Raw genomic sequence first — 9,496 nt, forward strand, 5'->3', positions numbered from 1 at the left:
TAATGATTTGTTAATATGTCACAGGAAATGAAGACAGACAGACACAGTGGTGTTTGGGGAGGCCTGAAAGACCAGGAAGACAAGGGCGTGCCTATACTTGATTGACAGCTGATGCTGGAGCAGGTCCTGGGTAGAAAAGCTGCTAAGGGAGAAGCCAGGGTTCTGGCCTCCCAGTGAAAAAGCTTGAAGGTTTGAGAGGGGCGCAGATGGGCAGTGGCGAGGGAGGCAAACTGAGATTCCCCAGGACTAGGACTGTCCTTGATCTATTCAAACAAGCCCAGGAGACCCACAGTTCCTGGCAACCTAAATTTGAGTGCTACTTTGAGTGGAGAAGAGGAGGAGTGGGAGGAGGAGGAGTGGGGGAGGAGGAGTGGGAGGAGTGGGAGGAGGAGGACAAGGAGGAAGAGGAGGAGGAGTGGGAGGAGTGGGAGGAGGAGGACAAGGAGGAAGAGGAGGAGGAGGAAAACATCTAAGGGTCAGGTGAGATGGCTCATCGGTTAAAAGGACTTGCCACCGAGCCTGATAACCTTAGCTCAATCCCCAGCATGGACATGGTACGAGGAAAGAAATGACTCCTGAAAGCTGTCCTCTGACCTCCACACGCCTGTGTGCCATGCACATGTGTGTGCATGCACAAAACACACACACAAGCAAATTAACATAATCTATTTGTTTTGTTTTGAGACAAGGTCTCACCGTGTAGCTCTGGCTAGCCTAGAACTCACTAGGTAGACTAGGCTGGCCTGAAACTTGTTCTGTAGACCAGGCTGACCTATATAGACCAGGCTGGCCTGGAACTTAGAGAGTAGATAAATGTAACCTTTAAAAAAGGAAATTCAGAAAAAAAAACAAAAGCAAACAAATAAACAACAATGACAACAAAAACAACGGCATGGCCCTGGCCAGCACCATCCACCTCATCTTTTGAGACTGAGTCTCTCACCTCACCTGGCACTCCTGAGACTCCTGATGAGGCTAGCTGGCAGCAGGCCCTGGGGGTTCTCTTGACCACAGCCCTCAGCCCCCAGTCCCAGGATTATAAATGTGTCACCACACCCAGCTCATGTTTGCAGGACAGGCATTTTATGGTACAAAGTTTATCTCCCAAGCCCTACTAATTTTTAATAAACCACCCTCCATTTTTACTCTGACCCACATGCCCTGATTGTTCTTGTTCTGAGACCCAAAAAACCTCAAATCCTGGCCAGTGCCCACGGACTGTGATATCCACAGTAACACATCGCTTGAGCAAGCCCAGACAGTGTGACATAATTGTCACATTAGCACAGGTCATCATAATACACTGGCAAGGTGGCAGCTGCAATTCCTTACCAATAAAATTGACCCAACGTCACCCTGATGTCAACGTCACCCTGTCCCCTTTCCGCTGCCCCAAAGCCTTCTCAGTCTACGGACAGGTCAGCCTGTCCTTCTCAGCTCAGCCTGTGGGACCCTCAATCCTGTTTTATAGAACAATCTGGTATCTTGTTCTAGACTCCCTAATAAGGCCAATTAAGAGCTTTAAACTAGGTTGTTGTCCTTTCGACTTTTGACCACACCACTAAGACCTGCTGACAGGTTGGACATGGGGTGGGAGGTTCAGGATGGCTGCAAGGGTTTCAGCCCAAGCAACTGGAAGTACATGTTGTCACAGCAGGGTGGGTCTGGAGGACGGCTTAATCATATTAAGTGAGATGCTTACTAGACGTGAGGAAGGAAAAAGAGGGTGTCCCTTCAAATCAGGCAGTTCAAGGAAATTCAATAAAGGACAGTGGGGAGCACAGGGAAGGCCAGGGAAGGTGAAACACTGAGACCATATTAGTTGCCCGGCCAAAAAACGTCAAAAGAGAGCCAGGGTCAGCAGTGAAGAGGGGCACAAGCTATCCAGACAGACAGCCTTCCTCTGCAGAAAAGGGTCCCAGGGAAAAACCAATCCTTTCATATTGAGGAGCCCCAAAAATGCAGCCACAGGGACATAAGTACATGAGGCTGGATGGAGATAGACAGAGATTGGAGGTCTAGTGAAGGAAATAGGGCAGAAGAAGCTCCCAAGAGGAGTGCTGTGTTTCTGATGAGGTCTGAGGCATTTCCCGAACATTCCGAGTCCACAGTAACCCATATGCACAATGACTGCCAAAGAACGCTGTCACCAGGGCAGTAAAATTGCAAAGGGATGAACCTTTGAATAGATTATTTCCAGAGGCTAGCTAGAGGGATGGAGTAGCATATCCTGTGACTGCAGAGGACCTAAGTTCAAATCCTGGTACCCACATTAGACTGCTCACAACAGCCTGCAATTACAGCTCCATGGGATCTGAACTCCTCTGATTTCCTCATACAGATGTGGAGATGTATACATAAATAAGGATGTAAGTAGATAGATAGATAGATAGATAGATAGATAGATAGATACATAGATACATAGATACATAGATAGATAGATACATAGATACATAGATAGATACATAGATGTCTAGATAATAGATAAGATAGATAGATACATAAATACATAGATAATAGATAAGATAGATAGATAATAGATAGATACATAAATAGATAGATACATAGATGAGTAGATAATAGATAAGATAGATACATACATACATAGATAGATACATAAATACATAGGTAATAGATAGAAAATAGATAGATACATAGATAGATACATAAATACATAGGTAATAGATAGAAAATAGATAGATACATAGATAGATACATAAATACATAGATAATAGATAAGATAGATAGATAATAGATAGATAGATACAGAGATACAGAGATATATACATAGATAGATTTTTTTAAAAAGACTGTTTCCAAAGACAGAAATTGTATGTTTAGCCTGAGAGGCTCCAGTCTCCCCTCCATCAGGGTTTTAAGCCTCCACACTCCCCTTTGAGACAGCGTCTCAAGTAGCCTAGGCTAGCTCAAACTCTCTATGTAGCAGAGAATGACCTTGAATTGCAGGCATGCACCTCCATATTAGGTTTGAGGTGGCGTTGGGGACCAAGCCCAGGTCCTCATGAACACTAGGCAAGCAGAGCTACAGCCCCAAGCCCCAGATCCTCCTTTCCTCTCTGGCTACTCTGTCATCTGCACTTCAGGCTTCCTCCCTTACTTAAGCCCAGTTCCCCTAAGCTTGGCCCTAATCTTGTCCTCTCCCAACCTCCCTTTCTAAGGTAGAATGTGAACACAACTGCTAGCTCGCAGGCATTCCCAGTAAACCATGAGGTTTACTCCCAATGGCGGAGCAGGGAAAGAAAGGACGGTGCCCCTTCATGAGTTCTGTGAACTCATCTTCGTATTCAAGACTCTCTTCCCAAACTTTTCCTGTTTTAAATTATGTTCTATTTGTTTTTACGAGCGTGTGTGTGTGTGTGTGTGTGTGTGTGTGTGTGTGTGTGTGTGTTTAAATGTATGCAACAGGCATGTGCATGACAGAGCACATGCATGAAGGCAGTGAATCATGTACAGGAGTTGGGTCTCTCACCATGTGGGTCCCAGGAATCAAAACTCAGGTCAGCAGGCTTGGCAGCAAGTCTGCTTGTCCACTGAGCCCCGCCCAGAGGGAAACCTATACTTATATATCGTTTAAGTCAGCATTATCTGGGATTCTTATTAGTCATAGCTTGACTGTGATCTGATCGGATGGAAAATGCAATCTATGGTTTATTTCTAGTTTTCAATCGTTTGCCCAGCACAGCAGAATCACAGTCTGCAATCACTTCAAAGAACATGACAGAGATTCCAAGGACAAACCCCACCAACAAAGTGACCCTGGTTAAATATGAGCCCTCTCTTGTCATCCACGTCATGAGAGTGAAGTCTGGAAATTTGCCCAATTCACGTATTATGAAATGAACATCTCCCCCCTGGTTTTAACAGGCTTACAAAGCAGTGTCCTATGTTTGTCTGATAGCCACTCATGACCAGGCTGTGTGAAACCTTCAAACTGTATGTAGAGCCAGTAATGCTGGGCAGTGGTGGCTCATACCTGTAATCCCAGCATTTGGGAAGCAGACGCAGGAGGATCTCTGTGAGTTTGAGGCCAGCCTGGTCTACAAATTGAGTTCCACGACAGCCAGGACCACAGAGAGAAATCTTATTTTGAAAAAAATAATAAACAAGCTCCCCCCAAAAAATTATAAGATGTGGAAGCAAATTGAGGGAGGTCATTCATTATCTTTTTTTTTTTTTTTCCGGAGCTGGGGACCGAACCCAGGGCCTTGCGCATGCTAGGCAAGCGCTCTACCACTGAGCTAAATCCCCAACCAGGAATCCTCAGTTGGTAGAGCGGAGGACTGTAGGTAGAAGAGGTCATTCATTATCAAGCCCACCCTTACACAGGCCCACAAGAGTGGGCACCCTCATACTCACCCCTCATTTCCTCTTCTTTCTTGTCAACCCTAGTACATCATCTTTCTCTTAAGGCAGTGGTCTTGACACTCGAGGGAGCATCAGAATTATCAAAAGGAGCCAGTAAGTTTTACTTCCAGGGCCCAATCCACAGAGCTTCTGACCCAGCAGGTCTGGGTGGGGATTAAGAATCCGCATTTCTATAGGTCCCTGGGCTGACAAAACACCTGAGAAGAGCAAGTTAAGGAGGGAAAGGTTTACTCTGGTTCAAAGTAGCTCCAGAAGACACCGTCCATCATGGTGGGGAAGCATGGCCGCTGGAACATGAGGCAACCTGTCACATCCCATCCACAGTAAGCCTGTCACATCCAGTTCACAGCCTGTCACATCCGGTCCACAGTCAACCTGTCACATCCAGTCCATAGTCAGGAAGCTGGGAGATGAACTTGGGTGCTCCACTAACTTCCTCTTTTGTATTCAGCTGGGACCCCAGCCTAGGGAATGGCGCCACCCACATAGAGAGTGGGTCTTTCCACCTCAATCACTCTCCAAAAATCTCTCACAACATTCCCAAAGAGTCGTTCCCATGGTGATCAAGGTGACAGGATGATTGTGGCAGCTGACGCTGATTACAGTGGTAGGGACCACGTGGTCTCTTTTCCTGTCTTCCTGTATTTATTTCATTTTCCCTCATTCACTGTTCCTGCTTGGGATTCTTTTTTGGAAAGAAAAAAAAAATTAAGTGTACTGAGTCACACTTCTCAAGTAACTCTGGTCTCTTTTTAAGCTCCTCTTACAATCTGGATCCTAGAGACCGAATGGTATGACATTGGTTGCTTTCACTCCCTGACCCTCGAGTCAACAGGAACCTTACTCAACCGTGTTAATTTCCGAGCCTCGATGTATGTAAGATGACATCATACAAAAAGCATCCATAACTTTTTTTTAACCTTCCATGGCGGAATCTGGCAATTAGTCGTGACCTACCTTCTACAGCCCAGCTCTCCAGAACTAACCTGTTTAAACATTATATATGTATGCATATGGATGGATGGGGGTGGTGTATGCACAGGTGCGTATGGGTGCCCAAGAAGGCCATAGGAAGTTGTTGGTTGGAACTAGAGTTAGAGATGTTTGTGAGGTACCAGACCATGTCCTTGTGAGCTACCTCTCCAGCCCCCAGGGCTAGCCCCTGCTTTCTAGTAGAACTGATCACGGCTTTAAATGGCTTCCTGGATGCCGGTTCATTCTATGTTGAGAATCCTCCAAGATAAGAAAACTCTAGAGCATTGTTCTTAACCCAGGGTGACTGGCTGCCCTGGGACCCTTGGAAATGTCTGGAGAGCATGTTCCTGGTGTGGCTGGGTGAGGGCCGTGTATTGCTCAGCATCCCATGGGTTCAACAACCCCAAAGATGAATCGACCATTGAAAAAGGTCACTTGGTATTGAGGATGAAAACCTACCTCAGAGGGATCAGACCTTTGTCTGATGGGTGGGGGTTTGGGGGCGGGGGCTATCTTGGCACCCACAGTACGGCCTACATCTTAATCTTCAATTCAGACCAAATGGGCCAGGAAGGGACGTCCTTAACAAAATCCCCCCTGCACTTTGGGCAGTGCTGTCCTCTATACAACACACAGGGATTTAGCTAACCTTAAAGAACAGGCCTGAGGGTTGGGGATTTAGCTCAGTGGTAGAGCGCTTGCCTAGCAAGCAGAAGGCCCTGGGTTCAGTCCTCAGCTCCGGAAAGGAAAAAAAAAAAAAAAAAAAAAAAAAAAGAGCTGCCGCGCTGTGCCTGCAGCATTTGCAGACTGAAGACTTGCTTTCCCCAGAAAGGTCCCTCACTCCTCTATCTGCCTTCCTCAACACCAGTTCTCCCTTGAGCTCAGCCCGGATCTGTGGAGTTCAAGGTCAAGTTGCACTGGCCTGAATATTAAAGCCTTCGGAGTCCACCGTGTGCTTGGGCCTAGCACTACCTCTGTGCTATATGCTCCTCCCTCTGACCCTGCTGTGTCTCCTGAGAACGTCTTGGAAGCTTACCTCAAATGCCACTTGCATCTGTCCGCCCCCTTGTTTATCGAGCTCCTAGATCAGTCATCAGCTCAGGGGCTTGGAGACAAGGTCAGTAAAAAATACCCTGCTTCCGCATCCTGATTTGGACCAATTAAGAGACACGTGAGTCATCGAGTAGAGATCAAATTACTCCCGACTTCAAAAAGGGTTGACTAAAGCTAAATTGGAGGAGGTAGCTGATGACTGTGGAAGCAGCAAACATCCCTAATCCCACTTCCTTAGAATTAGATGACTAACCAGCTAGGCTGTCGGTACTGCTGAACAACCAGAGTGTGATGGCTAAGCTGGCCATGCAACTGGAAGGGAGCCCAGGCGTGCACTCTGTGGGTAGGCAATGTTGTACCACCAAGGGGTCTGGGGGTGCAGGCGGGGTTGAGCTTGTCATACCCAGAGTTCTCTGCCAAATTTGTGCATCACGGAAGGCTCAGGAAGGAATAAGGGAATGGGGAGTGGGAACCTGGGAGTGTTACATCGATGGATGTTCTACACGTCAGAAGGAAACATCATGAACAGGGCATAAGAGTTCCCACATAAGAACACCTGTCCTCTCAGGCTGGGGATCTCTGTCTAGCATGCACAAAGCCCTGGGTTTGATTCACAGAGCCCTATAAAACTGGACACAGCGGCACACAGCTGTGATCCTAGGACTCAGGAGGTAGAGGCTGGAGGAGCATAAGTTCAAAGTCATCCTTGTTGACATATTGTGTTCTAGGACAGTCTGAGACGCATGGGACTCAAAGCAGCACGAACAAAATTAAAAACAAAAACAAAAAAAGAAAGCACCAACCCATCCCTTGTTACAATATAAAAGTTTACTTTGAGCTCACCTCTCTTTCCAATGTTTGGAAAAGTCTCCCGTGAAATCATCAGGGCCATGAGCCTTTTAAAAGTAAAAGCACTTGGCAGTTTTCTGCTTTCTTTTTGCCCCCCTCTGCTAATGCATTTGGGATCCCACTTCTGTATCTTTTGTGAGGTGTCCTCTCTTCCCTGGCTGCCATTTATGAGCACACTGAGTTCCTGGCCGTGGGGTACTCTGTGAGGCCACCATGGGCTTTTCACCATTGCAGAGTGACTGCAGTCTTTAACCAACAGAACCCATCCCTCCATCTTTGTTTGTGGAGGCTTCACTCACCGTAGGCACAGCTCTCTAAACGATACTTGGATTTTTGCTTTCGGTGCAGTAAGTACAAATGGTCCTTGATTTAAGTGCGTTTAGTTTATTTTCAAGGTTGTAACATACGCAGTTAAGTTACACAGCGTTCCTACGGAAGCTTATATTGTGTTACCTATGCCACGGCTACTCTGGAGTTTTCTTTGCCCGTTTTATTTTGCTTTCCACTTAGGAAACTTCCGTAGTGAAGCCAATCGTTAACCTGAGCCCCACCTACATGCAATACCTGAAGCATCCAGAAGAGGGCATCAGATCTCCAGAGAACTGAAGTAGTTGAAACAGCAGGGTTGAAGGTCCTTGAGGAAGAATCCCTCCCTCATAGTCAGCCTCAGACTCCAAGTCCTCCTGCCTCTGCCGCCTCTCATCTTAAGGGGACATATTGTCATTGCTTCTCCTTAGATAGCTGGCCATGTCAAAAGAGGGAGGACACATCGCTGTTGCCCTCCGCTGAGGCACAGCGGGGCCTGTTCTAAGTTCCTCCATACGGGGTGAAACAGCAGCCGTTGGGGTGTATTTTACCCTGGGTGACACCACTGTACACAGCAAACAGCATTCAGTTCCATTTTGATCAAGAAGGCAGGGGAGAGTGATGGCATCGTATGCATGCAGACGCCACCCTGTGCAGCAGCAGTCAGGAGACAGGGACAGATAATAATAACTACTTCCTAAAAGTTAAAAAAGCCCCACCTGATATACTCACCATGGGTGCGTGAATATTTAAACCCAAGTGAGAAATTGGCCAAACACATCAGAATGAGGTCATGGAGCTTTCTTCTGGGCCCCATAAAAATGACACCTACTACTAAAATACCAGCGGTCCTGCAGACCTGCCCTCCAGCTACCTAGTGTGGGGGTCAAAGGGCCAATAGACAGGGAAGCCCCAACCATCTCAGAGGCTCCCCGATGTTTGATAAGGCCCAACCCAGCAACCATCTGCACATCCATCCATCTATCCCTTTATCCACTCAAAGTCTGGACCTCACTTCCACGTTCCCACGCGTCTGCAGTTAGGATCAGCCCCACCCTGTGGTTGGGTCAGACTCAGCAACTCAGGACCCCCAGGTCAGCTTCCCCTCTCTCCCAACAATTCTCCACCTAGGTGTGTTGTATATCTATCATCCTCCTGCAGCAACACTGGATCTCTGTCAGCTTCCCCCTCTGCCTCCAGGAAGGCCTCTAAACTCTCTGATCTCTGGTGCCTCTTTAACCCTGTTTGCAGCCATTCTGTAATGTACATGTAGCAGATAGATAGATAGATAGATAGATAGATAGATAGATAGATAGATAGATATACATAGTGTGTATATATATCATATATGTCATATCTATTCATGCACACACACATGCACACATGCACACACACATGCACACGCACATGCACACACACACGCACACATGCACACATATTCAACTGTGCAGCATGTGCTCTGTATTCTGAGTTCGGACTAGCAGCTAGGACTAGAATGAAGGAAGCTGTGGTTGCTAACAGCCGTGCTTTCTAGGGAAATCAGGACAACTCGGTAAACGACAGCCAGCGAAATGGACAGAACCTGTGGGTCTATGGCTACTCAGTAAACTCAGACATTGTGGGAAGACGCAGATGTGTCCACCTACAGTTCTGGTGGATCGTGTTCATGACAGCTACCCTAAAATTTATATTTAAAATTCTATGTGAAAGGGCAGCTGCAGATTAAAGACTGGACAAGAGGGAGGAAAATGGAGGCAGCGGGGCTTCGCTGAGACCCATTAAGGGAAGAACATATCAGTCTAATAAAGCCTAACTCTGTGTGCATGCACACATGGGTGTATACACATGCACATACACATACACGCACACACAACATGCACACATGCATACATACATACACAGCATGCACACACATGCATGCACACAT

The 9,496-nt window shown here is 46.8% G+C and overlaps 1 protein-coding gene across 1 annotated transcript in view; it reads right to left on the reverse strand.

Moving 5' to 3' along the window:
- Pla2g5 (phospholipase A2, group V) overlaps positions 1 to 6,870 on the reverse strand; it is a 68,472-nt gene extending 61,602 nt beyond the window's left edge. The window contains 2 exon segments of the mRNA NM_001429597.1: positions 4,378 to 4,583; positions 6,818 to 6,870. The gene's annotated coding sequence lies outside the window, so the exon portion shown is untranslated.
- Positions 6,871 to 9,496: the final 2,626 nt, after the last annotated feature.

This window comes from Rattus norvegicus, chromosome 5, assembly GCF_021556685.1.
Source record: "Rattus norvegicus strain SHRSP/BbbUtx chromosome 5, alternate assembly SHRSP_T2T, whole genome shotgun sequence".
Lineage (NCBI taxonomy): Eukaryota > Metazoa > Chordata > Mammalia > Rodentia > Muridae > Rattus > Rattus norvegicus.